Source organism: Anabrus simplex, chromosome 10 (assembly GCF_040414725.1).
Source record: "Anabrus simplex isolate iqAnaSimp1 chromosome 10, ASM4041472v1, whole genome shotgun sequence".
Lineage (NCBI taxonomy): Eukaryota > Metazoa > Arthropoda > Insecta > Orthoptera > Tettigoniidae > Anabrus > Anabrus simplex.
In genome coordinates, this window is record NC_090274.1 from 7212593 (window position 1) to 7225901 (window position 13309).

At 46.7% G+C, this 13309-nt stretch overlaps 7 non-coding genes across 7 annotated transcripts; 4 read left to right on the forward strand and 3 right to left on the reverse strand.

The window, feature by feature from the left end:
* The first annotated feature begins 1036 nt into the window (after window positions 1-1036).
* Window positions 1037-1156, forward strand: TRNAL-CAA (transfer RNA leucine (anticodon CAA)). The gene is made up of 2 exons: window positions 1037-1074; window positions 1112-1156. It is a non-coding gene; the product is annotated as a tRNA-Leu (tRNA).
* Window positions 1157-2037: 881 nt separating this feature from the next.
* Window positions 2038-2111, reverse strand: TRNAI-AAU (transfer RNA isoleucine (anticodon AAU)). Its single transcript has one exon. It is a non-coding gene; the product is annotated as a tRNA-Ile (tRNA).
* Window positions 2112-4279: 2168 nt separating this feature from the next.
* TRNAL-CAA (transfer RNA leucine (anticodon CAA)) lies at window positions 4280-4399 on the forward strand. The gene is made up of 2 exons: window positions 4280-4317; window positions 4355-4399. It is a non-coding gene; the product is annotated as a tRNA-Leu (tRNA).
* Window positions 4400-6310: 1911 nt separating this feature from the next.
* On the forward strand, window positions 6311-6382 carry TRNAW-CCA (transfer RNA tryptophan (anticodon CCA)). The gene has a single exon. It is a non-coding gene; the product is annotated as a tRNA-Trp (tRNA).
* Window positions 6383-7109: 727 nt separating this feature from the next.
* On the forward strand, window positions 7110-7183 carry TRNAI-AAU (transfer RNA isoleucine (anticodon AAU)). The gene has a single exon. It is a non-coding gene; the product is annotated as a tRNA-Ile (tRNA).
* A 1088-nt stretch (window positions 7184-8271) lies between these two features.
* On the reverse strand, window positions 8272-8343 carry TRNAW-CCA (transfer RNA tryptophan (anticodon CCA)). Its single transcript has one exon. It is a non-coding gene; the product is annotated as a tRNA-Trp (tRNA).
* Window positions 8344-9275: 932 nt separating this feature from the next.
* On the reverse strand, window positions 9276-9395 carry TRNAL-CAA (transfer RNA leucine (anticodon CAA)). Its single transcript has 2 exons — window positions 9358-9395; window positions 9276-9320 (listed from the first exon to the last, which is right to left on the reverse strand). It is a non-coding gene; the product is annotated as a tRNA-Leu (tRNA).
* Between the last annotated feature and the right edge of the window lie 3914 nt (window positions 9396-13309).

The following is a 13309-nucleotide window of genomic DNA, read 5'->3' on the forward strand; positions in this document are numbered from 1 at the left end:
AATCGAACCCACCTCTACTCAGTTGACCTTTCGAGGCTGAGTGGACCCCGTTCTAGCCCTCATGCCACTTTTCAAATTTTGTGGCAGAGCCGGGAATCGATCTCAGGTCTCCGGGATCAGCTAGTAATACTATTCCTTATGCAGCCAGTCCCTGTTATGAAGGTGTTGTGAAAATCTTGGTGCATGCATTTCAGTGGGCTTAGGAGAGATATATAAAAGCGTTTTCTGGCTCATAGAAAAGCAACGGGAAACTACCTCACTCTGCATTCCTCTAGTACACCAGTGATGACAGCTCGTGATGGAACTGGTGAGGATCCAACCAGCCTTCTATCTAAGGACTGAACATACATACATGCATACAAGAATATGCTCCACTGCATATGGAGACAAATTGGCCCATTGGGCGGTCAGACCCACGACCTTCCCGTTTTTATCACGACGCTCTCACCAACTGAGTTAATGGACCACCGTGAGGGTATACGGCTACAGCTATTACTGATAAAGTTCACGTATCGCTTTTTACATTCTGCTCAGTGGCGGGAGCCACTGTGATGATTTTTTTTTTGTTTTTTTGTTTTTTGTTTTTGCTAGTTGCTTTACGTCGCACCGACACGGATTGGTCTTATGGCGACGATGGGCAGGAAAGAGCTAGGAGTGAGAAGGAAGCAGCCGTGGCCTTAATTAAGGTACATCCCCAGCATTTGCCTGGTGTGAAAATGGGAAACCACGGAAAACCATTTTCAGGCCTGCCGACAGTGGAGTTCGAACCTACTATCTCCCAAATACTGGATACTGGCCGCACTTAAAATACTGCAGCTAACGAGCTCGGTCTGTGATGCTTTAGGATGGTGAATTAATTAATTCATTAATAGAATACTCTTCTCTCGCAGTCACCAACTGGGCATTCCGTTCGACAATAAAGACCAATGCATGTATGTTCAAGTTCTTGACTACGAATTACTCTCGCTAAATCCGCTGCAAAATTTCCGCAGAATGCGTGTGCTCTCTTACCACCTTGGCGTACAACCGAGCATGTGTCAGGATGGCCGAGCGGTCTAAGGCGCCAGACTCAAGGTAACTCCCCTTGCCTGAATCACTCAGGTCTGAAGAATTCTGGTCCTCTCTGAGGGCGTGGGTTCGAATCCCACTCCTGACACAGTTTTTCGCCATTTCCTTCCTGAAGGTCTTGATATAGTGAACTATCTTTTGAGGGTCCCGACATCACTGTCGGCATAAGTTCTTAGGTTCATTTGAAAATTAAAGTAATTTAAAGTCATTTAATCTCTTTACCCTCCAGGACTCCGCGAGGCATTCCAACTCTACCGCCTCAAGGGCAGTGTTCTGGAGCATGAGATTTTGGGTCGGGGGTGAAGCTGGGGAGGATGACCAGTACCTCACCCAGGCGGCCTCAGCTGCTACGCTGAACAGGGGAAGATTGGGAAGGATAGGCAAGGAGGTACCATGCCGGAGGAGCAGTGGGAAACCACGGAAAATCACTTAGAGGATGGCCGAGGTTAGAATCGAATCCCTACTCCACTCATATGACCTCCTGAGCCTGTGTAGACCCCGTTTCAGCCCTCGTACCACTTTTCAAATTTCGTGATAGAGCCGGGAATCGAACCCGCACCTTCAGGAGTGGCAACTAATCACACTAACCACTACACCACAGACGCGGAAATTCCATTTATTTATTTATTTATTTATTTATTTATTTATTTATTTATTTATTTATTTATTTATTGCTAATGGTTTAACGACGCACGAACATAGATAGGTATTATGACTACGATACGGCATGAAAGGTCTAGGAGTCGGAAGGAAGCGGCTGTGGCCTTAATTAAGGTACAGCCCCAGCATTTGCTTGGTGTGAAAATGGGAAACCATCTCCACGGCTGCCGACTGTACGGTTCGAAGCCACTATCTCGCCCCTAACCGTACAGCCATCTTGCTCGGTCATGTTTCACCTATCATCTCCAATAACTTCATGAGATGTGTTCGAAAACTTCTGCTCTTTTCTCCATGTTGAGAAAAAATTACTGGCCCATGGGGGGATCGAACCCACGACCTTCGCGTTATTAGCACGACGCTCTAACCAACTGAGCTAATGGGCCACACATGAACCAGGTCAACACTGCTTTCTAATAAACACGATTCGCTTATCGCTGTCCATTTCCTGCTATACACTACTACTGCTCACACTGTTTTATACTTGAGATAAGTCTCGGTTATTGCTGTCCAGGCTGTATCGGTGTCATAGGGACATCACGATCCCTAAAAAGCAGTAGTTACTTATTGAAATCACGAGACATAAGCAACAACAAACTGACCTCAATGTATCAATAATAGAGGTTCCCTTCTTCTTCTTCTTAATCTGTTTACCCTTCCAGGGTTGGTTTTCCCCTCGGGCTCAGCGAGGGATCCCACCTCTACCGCCTCAAGGGCAGTGTTCGATTCCCTCCTCAGCCATTCTGGAAGTGGTTTTCCGTGGTTTCCCATTTCTCCTCCAGGCAAATGCCGGGATGGTACCTAACTTAAGGCCACGGCCGCTTCCTTCCCTCTTCCTTGCATATCCCTTCCAATCTTCCCATTCAGCATATCAGGTGAAGCCGCCTGGGTGAGGTACTGGTCATCCTCCCGAGTTGTATCCCCCTCTCCAAAGTTTCACGCTCCAGGACACTGCCCTTGAGGCGGTAGAGGTGGGATCCCTTGCTGAGTCCGAGGGAAAAACCAACCCTGGAGGGTAAACAGATTAAGAAAGAAAAACCGATACACTATTACGCACAATAACACAAGTTTTGAAACTTCAATTGCCTTCGCTGATTGTACATAAAACAAGTTTGTATCACGGACTTTAAATTGCTTTGGTAATGAAAAAAGAAATGGCGTATGGCTTTTAGTGCCGGGAGTGTCCGGGGACATGTTCGGCTCGTCAGGTCTTTAAATTTGACACCCGTAGGCGACCTGCGCGTCACGATGAGGATGAAATGATGAAGACGACACATACACGCAGGCCCCGTTGCCAGAGAAATTAACCAATGCTGGTTAAAATTCCCGACCTTCCGGGAATCGAACTTGGGACCCCAGTGACCAAAGGCCAGCACGCTAACCATGGAGCCGTTCCTTTGGTAATCATGCCCAAGTACTTCTTTATTTACTCTACTTTGGTTAGCGTTGGCCGTTGCTGTCAAGCCCTACATGTCGTACAGCCTCGCGCGATATTGTAATCTACGGGTGTCAAGACTACCGTATTGAAATCAATTTCAATCCCCATCGAAACGTGGTAAGTGTATTATACTGGCGGCAGCCACTGCGATGGTTCTGGAGAGGGACGACGAATTTTTTTTTTTTGCTAGGGGCTTTACGTCGCACCGACACAGATAGGTCTTATGGCGACGATGGGATAGGAAAGGCCTAGGAGTTGGAAGGAAGCGGCCGTGGTCTTAATTAAGGTACAGCCCCAGCATTTGCCTGGTGTGAAAATGGGAAACCACGGAAAACCATTTTCAGGGCTGCCGATAGTGGGATTCGAACCTACTATCTCCCGGATGCAAGCTCACAGCCGCGCGCCTCTACGCGCACGGCCAACTCGCCCAGTGGACGACGAATTAATTAGTTCATTCATTAATCAAAAGTTCTATAATAAAGACCAATGCATGTATGTTCAAGTTGTTGACTAGGAATTCCTCTCGCTAAATCATCATCATCATCATCTGTTTACCCTCCAGGTTCGGCTTTTCCCTCGGACTCAGCGAGGGATCCCACCTCTACCGCCTCAAGGGCAGTGTCCTGGAGCTTCAGACTCTTGGTCGGGGGATACAACTGGAGAGTATGACCAGTACTTCGCCCAGGCGGCCTCACCTGCTATGCTGAACAGGGGCCTTGTGGAGGGATAGGAATATTGGAAGGGAGAGACAAGGAAGAGGGAAGGAAGCGGCCGTGGCCTTAAGTTAGGTACCATCCCGGCATTCGCCTGGAGGAGAAGTGGGAAACCACGGAAAACCACTTCCAGGATGGCTGAGGTGGGAATCGAACCCACCTCTACTCAGTTGACCTCCCGAGGCTGAGTGGACCCCGTTCCAGCCCTCGTACCACTTTTCAAATTTCGTGGCAGAGCCGGGAATCGAACCCGGACCTCCGGGGGTGGCAGCTAATCACGCTAACCACTACACCACAAAGGCGGCATTTCTCGCTAAATTCTGTGCAAAATCTACGCAGATTTAGTGTTCTTTCGTTGGTAGCAAGGTGCTCTCTTACGATCTTAGCGTATGGTTGGTTGTATGTCAGGATGGCCGAGCGGTCTAAGGCGCCAGACTCAAGGTAAATCCCCTTGCCTGAATCATTCAGGTCAGTAGAATTCTGGTCCTCTCTGAGGGCGTGGGTTCGAATCCCACTCCTGACAAAGTTTTTACCATTTCCTTTCTGAAGGACTTGATTATCTTGTTGAGGGCCCCGACATCACTCTGGACATAATTGTATACGTTCATTTGAAAAGTAAAAGGAATTGGGTTGAACTACACTTTATTATTATTATTATTATTATTATTATTATTATTATCATCATCATCATCATCATCTGTTTACCCTCCAGGTTCGGCTTTTCCCTCGGACTCAGCGAGGGATCCCACCTCTACCGCCTCAAGGGCAGTGTCCTGGAGCTTCAGACTCTTGGTCGGGGGATACAACTGGGGAGAATGACCAGTACCTCGCCCAGGCGGCCTCACCTGCTATGCTGAACAGGGGCCTTGTGGAGGGATAGGAATATTGGAAGGGAGAGACAAGGAAGAGGGAAGGAAGCGGCCGTGGCCTTAAGTTAGGTACCATCCCGGCATTCGCCTGGAGGAGAAGTGGGAAACCACGGAAAACCACTTCCAGGATGGCTGAGGTGGGAATCGAACCCACCTCTACTCAGTTGACCTCCCGAGGCTGAGTGGACCCCGTTCCAGCCCTCGTACCACTTTTCAAATTTTCGTGGCAGAGCCGGGAATCGAACCCGGACCTCCGGGGGTGGCAGCTAATCACGCTAACCACTACACCACAGAGGCGGCACATTATTATTATTATTATTATTATTTAATCAGTTTACCTTCCAGGGTTGTTTTTTTCTTCTCCGAATTCATCGAGAGATCCAACCTCTACCGCTGCAACGGCAGTGTCGTGGAACATGAGATTTTGGGTAGGGAATACAACTGGGAAGGATGACCAGTACCTCTCCCAGGCGGCCTCACCTGTTATGTTGAACAGGGGTCTTGTAAGGATAGGGATATTGAAGGAAGAAGTAAGGAAGCACTCTTGGGCTTACATTAGGTACCATCCCAGCATTTACCTTGAGGAGAAGTTGAAAACGACGGAACACCACTTCGAGGATAGATGAGGTTGGAATAGAACCTTTCTCTACTCAGTTCGTGTCCCGAAGCTGAGTAGACCCCGTTCCAGTCCTCGGACCACTTGTTAAAATTTGTGGTAGAGTCGGGAATCGAAACCGGGACGCCGTTCATGGCAGCTAATCTCCTTAAACGCGTCAATCTTTTTGAAGGAGAATCTCTCACTGCCGAACTATTTCTTCTAGGGAAATGAAGACATAGTTCACGCGGCTTCTGAAGTTGTTGAAAATCGCGAGTTTTTTAACGTTATTAATAATTTATATTAGCAATAACGAGAAGCTGAAAATCTGGGAATATTCCTGTGACGTATTTCATCACGGAACAAAAAACAAACTTCATGCACTGTCTCCGGAAACCGGGGGCATCCGCAAACCGCAACCATAGTAACTGTAAGCCACCGGAAAAATAGCGAGCTGGTGAGAAGTCCAGAGACTGCGAACGACGCTTTGTACACTGTAAATGTTATTGTTGATGATGATGATGATGATTGTTGTTTAAAGGGGCCTAACATCGAGGTCATCGGCCCCCAATGTTATTGTTAAAAGTTCGTATTTTTAGAATGCATATTTATTGAAGCGACTAACAACTACACTCTTTCTGGCACAACGTTTATCTCATGAGTGTTGCATAAACATTAGGGGCACGGCCCATTAGAAACCCTACAATTTATGTTACTCTCGCTGCATTACAGAACAGCGGGCTAAACTACACTTAACAACGATTCCGTCTCATTGCTGCCTAAAAATTCGGAGTCTAATTATTGTGAAACGTCACGTGATCGGTTGTAGGGCGCCACTGCAACCGTTGTTTTCTCGCGAATGTTTCACGATACAACGGTTGTGTCCCAGAACCGGTTTTGATAAAACGCTTGAGTTGTAGGACTATCTATCCTGTCTGGATCTCCTAGTAGAAAACTTCGGTGTATCAGTGACTCCGTGGCGCAACGGTAGCGCGTCTGACTCCAGATCAGAAGGTTGCGTGTTCAAATCACGTCGGGGTCAAACATTTTAATGTGCGTTCATTAGTACATTATACTTATCGGCCTGGGGCTCTGCTAGCACGTGGGAGCTAAAGGAGGGAAGAGAATCATCTGAGATCACTGTAGTCCTGTCCTAAAATCCTTTTCTTCCGAACAGATGATGCTCAGATGCAGATGTCAACTGTTAAATGCCAGTCTGAGGAGGTCAGAGTTGAGGTGGGTTCGATTCCGTGCTTTCCCACTTCTCCTCCAAGCGAATGCCGGGATGGTACCTAACTTAAGGCCTCGGCCGCTTCCTTTCCTCTTCCTTGCCTGTTCTTTCCAATCCTCCCATCCCTCCACAAAGCGATGCCGCCTGGGCGAGGTACTGGTCCTCCACTCCGGTTTTATCCCCGACCCAAAGTCTTACGCTCCAGGACACTGCCCTTGAGGCGGTAGTGGCGGGATCCCTCGCTGAGTCCGAGGGAAAAGCCGAACCTGGAGGGTAAACAGATGATGATGATGATGACATGTATATCAGGCCTTACGAGACTGGGTTTTGAATTGTCATGGAAGCCCTCTGACGGAAGAACATTCAGATGCCCAGGCTGGACCAAGTGCAGTAGTGCCCACTTTGAAAGGCCTTACCTAAACTCGGACCTTGGACTCCTGATGCCATTATCACAGTGGTACAACCTGTGTTGAAGCGAGGCTGGACAATATGCCAGCCTTATCTCAATTACAAAACAGTAGTAAGCAAGTAACATCGCGGCCCATTAGCTCAGCTAGTTAGAGCGTCGTGCTAATAACGCGAAGGTCGTGGGTTCGATCCCCCCATGCGCCAGGTAATTTTTATTCACATGCACAATAGAGCGTGACTTTTCGAATACATCTTCTTTCTCATAAAGTTATTGGAGATGGTAGATGGCGCAGAACCGTGTGAGTTACGGCCGCGCAGTTGTGAGCTTGCATTCGAGAGATAGTGGGTTCGAACCACACAGTCGGCAGCCCTGAAGATGGTTTTCCGTGGTTTCCCATTTTACACCAGGGGAATGCTGGGGCTGTACTTAATTAAGGACACGACCACTTATTTCCCAATCCTAGCTCTTTCCTGACCGTAGGTCGCAAAAACATTCAGTGTGTTAGTCCAAAGTTGCAATAAATAAATAAATAAATAAATAAATAAATCATCATCATCTGTTTACCCTCCAGGTTCGGTTTTTCCCTCGGACTTAGCGAAGGATCCCACCTCTACCGCTTCAAGGGCAGTGTCCTGGAGCTTCAGACTCTTCGTCGGGGATACAACTGGGGAGTATGACCAGTACCTCGCCCAGGCGGCCTCACCTGCTATGCTGAACAGGGGCCTTGTGGAGGGATGGGAAGATTGGAAGGGATAGACAAGGAAGAGGGAAGGAAGCGGCCGTGGCCGTAAGTTAGGTACCATCCCGGCATTCGCCTGGAGGAGAAGTGGGAAAAGCACGGAATACCACTTTCAGGATGGCTAAGGTGGGAATCGAACCCATCTCTACTCAGTTGACCTCCCGAGGCTGAGTGGACCCCGTTCCAGCACTCATACCACTTTTCAAATTTCGTGGCAGAGCCGGGAATCGAACCCGGGCCTCCTGGGGTGGTAGCTAATCACGCTAACCACTACACCACAGAGGCGGACAAGTTACTGTAATAAGGGTTATAATTAAATTGATGTCGTAAAATAGACTTTTTAAAATATTGTTAAAAGTAATTCATTCATAGATATATGTTTTGATTATGTCTGTACGTGCTCAAAAATGGTATTCTCTATATTTCGAAATAAAATTTACCTCCCGAGCTGATTCAAATTATCGAGGTTCCGCTGTAACTCTCTTCCCTACTTTAGTTCCCGTGTACTAGCCGAGGAATGTAATGTACCAATGAACGCTCATTAAAAATACTTGACCCCGACGTGATTTGAACACGCAACCTTCTGATCTGGAGTCAGACGCGCTACCGTTGCGCCACGGAGTCACTGAAGTGTGAGGATTTTCTACTGGTATTAGAGTTAGGACAGATACAGCCCAAGTGTTTTATGATAACTTGTTTGTGGATACAACCGTTATACGATGAAACAGTTGCAATGCCGCCCTACAACCGATCTAGTGGCGTATCACAATAATTCAACTCCGAATTTATAGGCAGTATAAGGTTAGAATGGAAACGAATGTAGTTGTGTGTTGGAAGTGTAGCCTAACCCGCTGTTCCGTAATGTAGCGAGAGTAACATGAACACTAGGCGATCTTGATGTGCCGTACTCCTAATGTTTATACAACACGCATAACACGGCCGTTGTGCAGGTTAGTCTATACTTGTTAGTCGCTTCAGAAGTTTGCATGATTAGCTGCCACCACCGCAGGTCCGGGTTCGATTCCCGGCTCTGCCACGAAATTTGAAATGTGCTCAGAGGACTAGAACGGGGTCCACTCAGCCTCGGGAGGTCAACTGAGTAGATGTGGGTTCGATTCCCACCTCAGCCATCCTGGAAGTGGTTTCCCGTGGTTTCCCACTTCTCCTCCAGGCAAATGCCGGGATGGTACCTAACTTAAGGCCACGGCCGCTTCCTTCCCTCTTCCTTGTCTATGCCTTCCAATCTCCCCATCCCTCCACAAGGCCCTTGTTCAGCATAGCAGGTGAGGCTACCTTTGAGTTACTGGTCGTCCTTCCCAGTTGTATCCCCCGACCTCAGTACACTGTCTTTGAGGCGGTAGAGGTGGGATCCCTCCCTGAGTCCGTGGGAAAAACCAACCCTGGAAGGTAAACGTACTAAGGAAGAAAGAACCTGGAGTTCACCCAATTCCTTCTTTTTTTTTTTTTTTTCAAACAATCCTCTGAACTTATGTCAAGATCGTCAAAATGGTAGATGACTATATCAAGTCCTTCAGAAAATAAAAGACAAAAAACTGTGTCAGGAGTGGGATTCGAACCCGCGCCCTCAGAGAGGACCAGAATTCTAAAGACCCGAGTGCCTCAGGCAAGGGTAATCACCTTGAGTCTGGCGCCTTAGACCGCTCGGCCATCCTGACATGCATCCGGGCGTATGCCAAGATAGAAAGAGAGCACCTTGTTTTTAACGAAAGCACACTAATTCACCGGAGATTTTGCACGGATTTTAGCGTGAGTAATTTATAGTCAAGAACTTGAACATACATGCATTGATGTTTTATTACACGACCAGTTGTTGACTGGGAGAAAAGAGTATTCTATTAATAAATTCCCTGCCATAAAGCATCACAGTCGCCCATTAGTTCAGTTGGTTAGAGCGTCGGGCTTATAACGCGGAGGTTGCCGGTTCGTTATCCCCACGGGCGAATTCTTTATTACATGCAGCGGAGTATGTTGTTAACTCTGCAGAATTTGTTAAAACTCGCCGACAGTCCGGCCCGTTAGAGGTGAAGTCGAAATGTAGCTTGTGATAGTACAGATATCTCCGCTGCTCACGTGTGACTCACGCGGCCAGTACGAGGTATGACGGCATTACTGCCGACAACAGCGCCAGTTGCTCATTAGTATACCTAGGTATATATATTCGTTTACGGACATTAGAGACCACGTTAGGTAACAGTTACATATTTCCGGAAGCCTTCTTTCTTTTCTTTCAATCTGCTTACCCTCCTGGGTTGGTTTTTCCCTCGGACTCAGCGAGGGATCTCACCTCTACCGTCTCAAGGGTAGTGTCCTGGAGTGTGAGACATTGGGTCGGGGATACAACTGGGGAGGATGACCAGGCGGCCGTGGCCTTAAGTTAGGTACCATCCCGGGAGAAGTGGGAAACCACGGAAAACCACTTCCAGGATGGTTGAGGTGGGAATCGAACCCACATCTACTCAGTTGATCTCCCGAGGCTGAGAGGACCGCGTTCCAGCCCTCATACCACTTTTCAAATTTCGTGGCAGAGCCGGGAATCGAAGCTGGGGCCTCCGGGGGTGGCAGCTAATCACACTAACCCTACAGCACAGAGATGGACTGGAAGACTTCTTTACAGCCCAAAACTTTAGCATCCTTTCTCTGGGAACCTGTCTTCTTTCTTCTGTCCACCCACGGTTAAGTTTTGATTCGTTATGCAATCCCTGGAAGTTGTCGATCACTGACCTAAACTTTGTTTAGTTTGAGATGCTTTCTCACCTCCCTGAACCATTTGTCCGACACTTTAGGTCTGCTGTCTAGTATTGCGAAAATCCTTTTCGTTAGTCTCTTCGCATCCATTCTAAATAAATGCCCATAGAATTTAAGCCTCCGTTTTCTCACGGACTCGGTTAGCCTTTCATTGTCTCAATTGCGACAATCTTTGGACCCATTATTTTGCGAAGAATCTTTCTTTTGAATTTCTCGGCTTCTCTCAGTCCCCCTTTCCCTGTCATCTGGAGGCATTCACTAGCGTACAGACATTCCGTTTTAATCACTGTATTGCAGTGCCTTAGTTTAGCTCGCCTGGAGGTGGTCTTCCTCTTGTCCTACGAAAAGCCGCAGCTGTCTTCTCCCTCTGGTGTTGTTTACTTCTCTTTCATCAGTTTTCAGTTGCACTCTTTCACCCAAGTACTTTACTTAAAGCTATGTCCGGCTCCATGGCTATATGGTTAGCCTTCTGGCCTTTGGTCAGAGGGGTCCCGGGTTCGATTCCCGGTAGGGTCGGGAATTTTAACCATCATTGGTTAATTTCGCCGGCTCGAGGGCTGGGTGTATGTGTAGTCTTCATCATCATTTCATCCTCATCATGACGCGCAGGTCGCCTACGGGTGTCAAATCAAAAGACCTGCACCTGGCGAGCCGAACATGTCCTCGGACACTCCCGGCATTAAAAGCCATACGCCATTTCATTTTACTTAAAGCTATATACCTAGGTATATATGTATATTGTATAAACGTGTAAATGACTGGGTGTAACTTTATAACACCATATCCTTAGCAAAGTACGTACCTGAGTATTCCAACATTGTCAAGTGTACTGCGATACTCTACTCCTATATCTGATTACTTTTTTCTCAACATTTTCATCCTGCGCATGCGCCACCGACTAATAGAGGGCTGAAGCAAGACCATCTACAATAATCAGACCTTAATACAAAAACAACATGGCCGACGCATCGGTTCCATGTAAACACGCCTGTGATACATAAACATAACCTTTTGATTATCGTATTGAATTGCTAAGCTGTCAATAATAACGAACAGAAACTCTACTTTGGATAATAGACCAACACTATCTAGAAATAGCCTCTGTTTAGCTAAGCAATATGTGGATAATTCAAATTATACGGTACATATTTTCTTTGAACTAGTATGGTAAAGGAAATAGCACCCTTGGTAAATTATTCCAGACTGTAATTCTTCTTCCTACAAATCAATACTTGTTTTAGAAATACATTTATTTGAATGACTTTTCTATTACCATATGTTTTAAGTAGGCCTATAATACCCTACCTCGTTCAAGATTTTTTTTAGAAACATAACCTTGTCGCGAATTTCAATTCTCTCATAACAATGATTCTGATAGGACCTAATGAACCACCAAACTGCTACATCTGTTCACTTTAGAGAATCTATAGGAGAATGAACTTGAAATTCACTGGTAGCATATTATTTTCGTTTAAAGCACTTTAACACCAACATCGTTGGTAACGTAAATACGTACTATAAGGTACAGTATATCAATTGATAACTTGTCCTCTAATTTCATCATCATCATCATCATCATCTCTTTACCCTCCAGGTTCGGTTTTTCCCTCGGACTTAGCGAGGGATCCCACCTCTACCGCCTCAAGGGCAGTGTCCTGGAGCTTCAGACTCTTGGTCGGGGGATACAACTGGGGAGTATGACCAGTACCTCGCCCAGGCGGCCTCACCTGCTATGGTGAACAAGGGCCTTGTAGGGGGATGGGAAGATTGGAAGGGATAGGCAAGGAAGAGGGAAGGAAGCGGCCGCGGCCTTCAGTTAGGTACCATCCCGGCATTCGCCTGGAGGTGAAGTGGGAAACCACTTCGAGGATGGCTGAGGTGGGAATCGAACCCACCACTACTCAGTTGACCTCCCAAGGCTGAGTGGACCCCGTTCCAGCCCTCATACCACTTTTTCAAATTTCGTGGCAGAGCCGGGAATCGAACCCGGACCTCCGGGGGTGGCAGCTAATCACGCTAACCACTACACCACAGAGGCGGCGTCCTCTAATTTAACGAGGAGAATATCATCTCCATTCACAGATAAATAGCTTTATCACTTTTTATAACCTCACTTTTAAAATCCTCAAAAGGTATAGTAATTGAGAAATGTACTAGGATTGGCACCAACACAGAGTTTTGGTCTTATCCGAAAAAAAAACCAGCTCATCAAGTACACGGAACACATCCTCTCTATTGACAAATTTATCCTCGAATGTTTTAATGCACCGTAATAAATTACTTGTAACTACGAAATCGCCATGATGCATTAAGTACACTTGATCTGAATGCGAGTGTATCTCCTGTAATATGAATTACATCCAGGCATACAATACGATCGACACGTCCTAATATTATATCAAAATAGTTTTAAAACCATATTCAAAAAAACATGACTACACTAACGTTTCCTAATCAATCCAAACCAACAGAAAGAAATGAACAGATGCTTCGCACATGCTCATGTTTACATTTGAACAAACCGATCGGGCCGCCATTTTAACTAATATCGATAGCTGCATTAAGATCTGATATATTGTAGTTGGTCTTGGCTGAAGGGCTCTAACCAACTTAGCAAATCGGTCACGGAGTTCTTTCCCAACATTTGCCTGGAGATGAACTGGGGAAAGCACGGAAAACAATTTCGAGCTTGGCTGAGGAGGGAATCGAACCCCCTCTACACAATTCAGCTCCGTAGGCTGAGAGAACTCCGTGCCAATCCTCGTACTACTTTCGAAATTTCGTGGCATAGCCGTCAATGGAACTCTGGGCTCCGGGGGTGGCA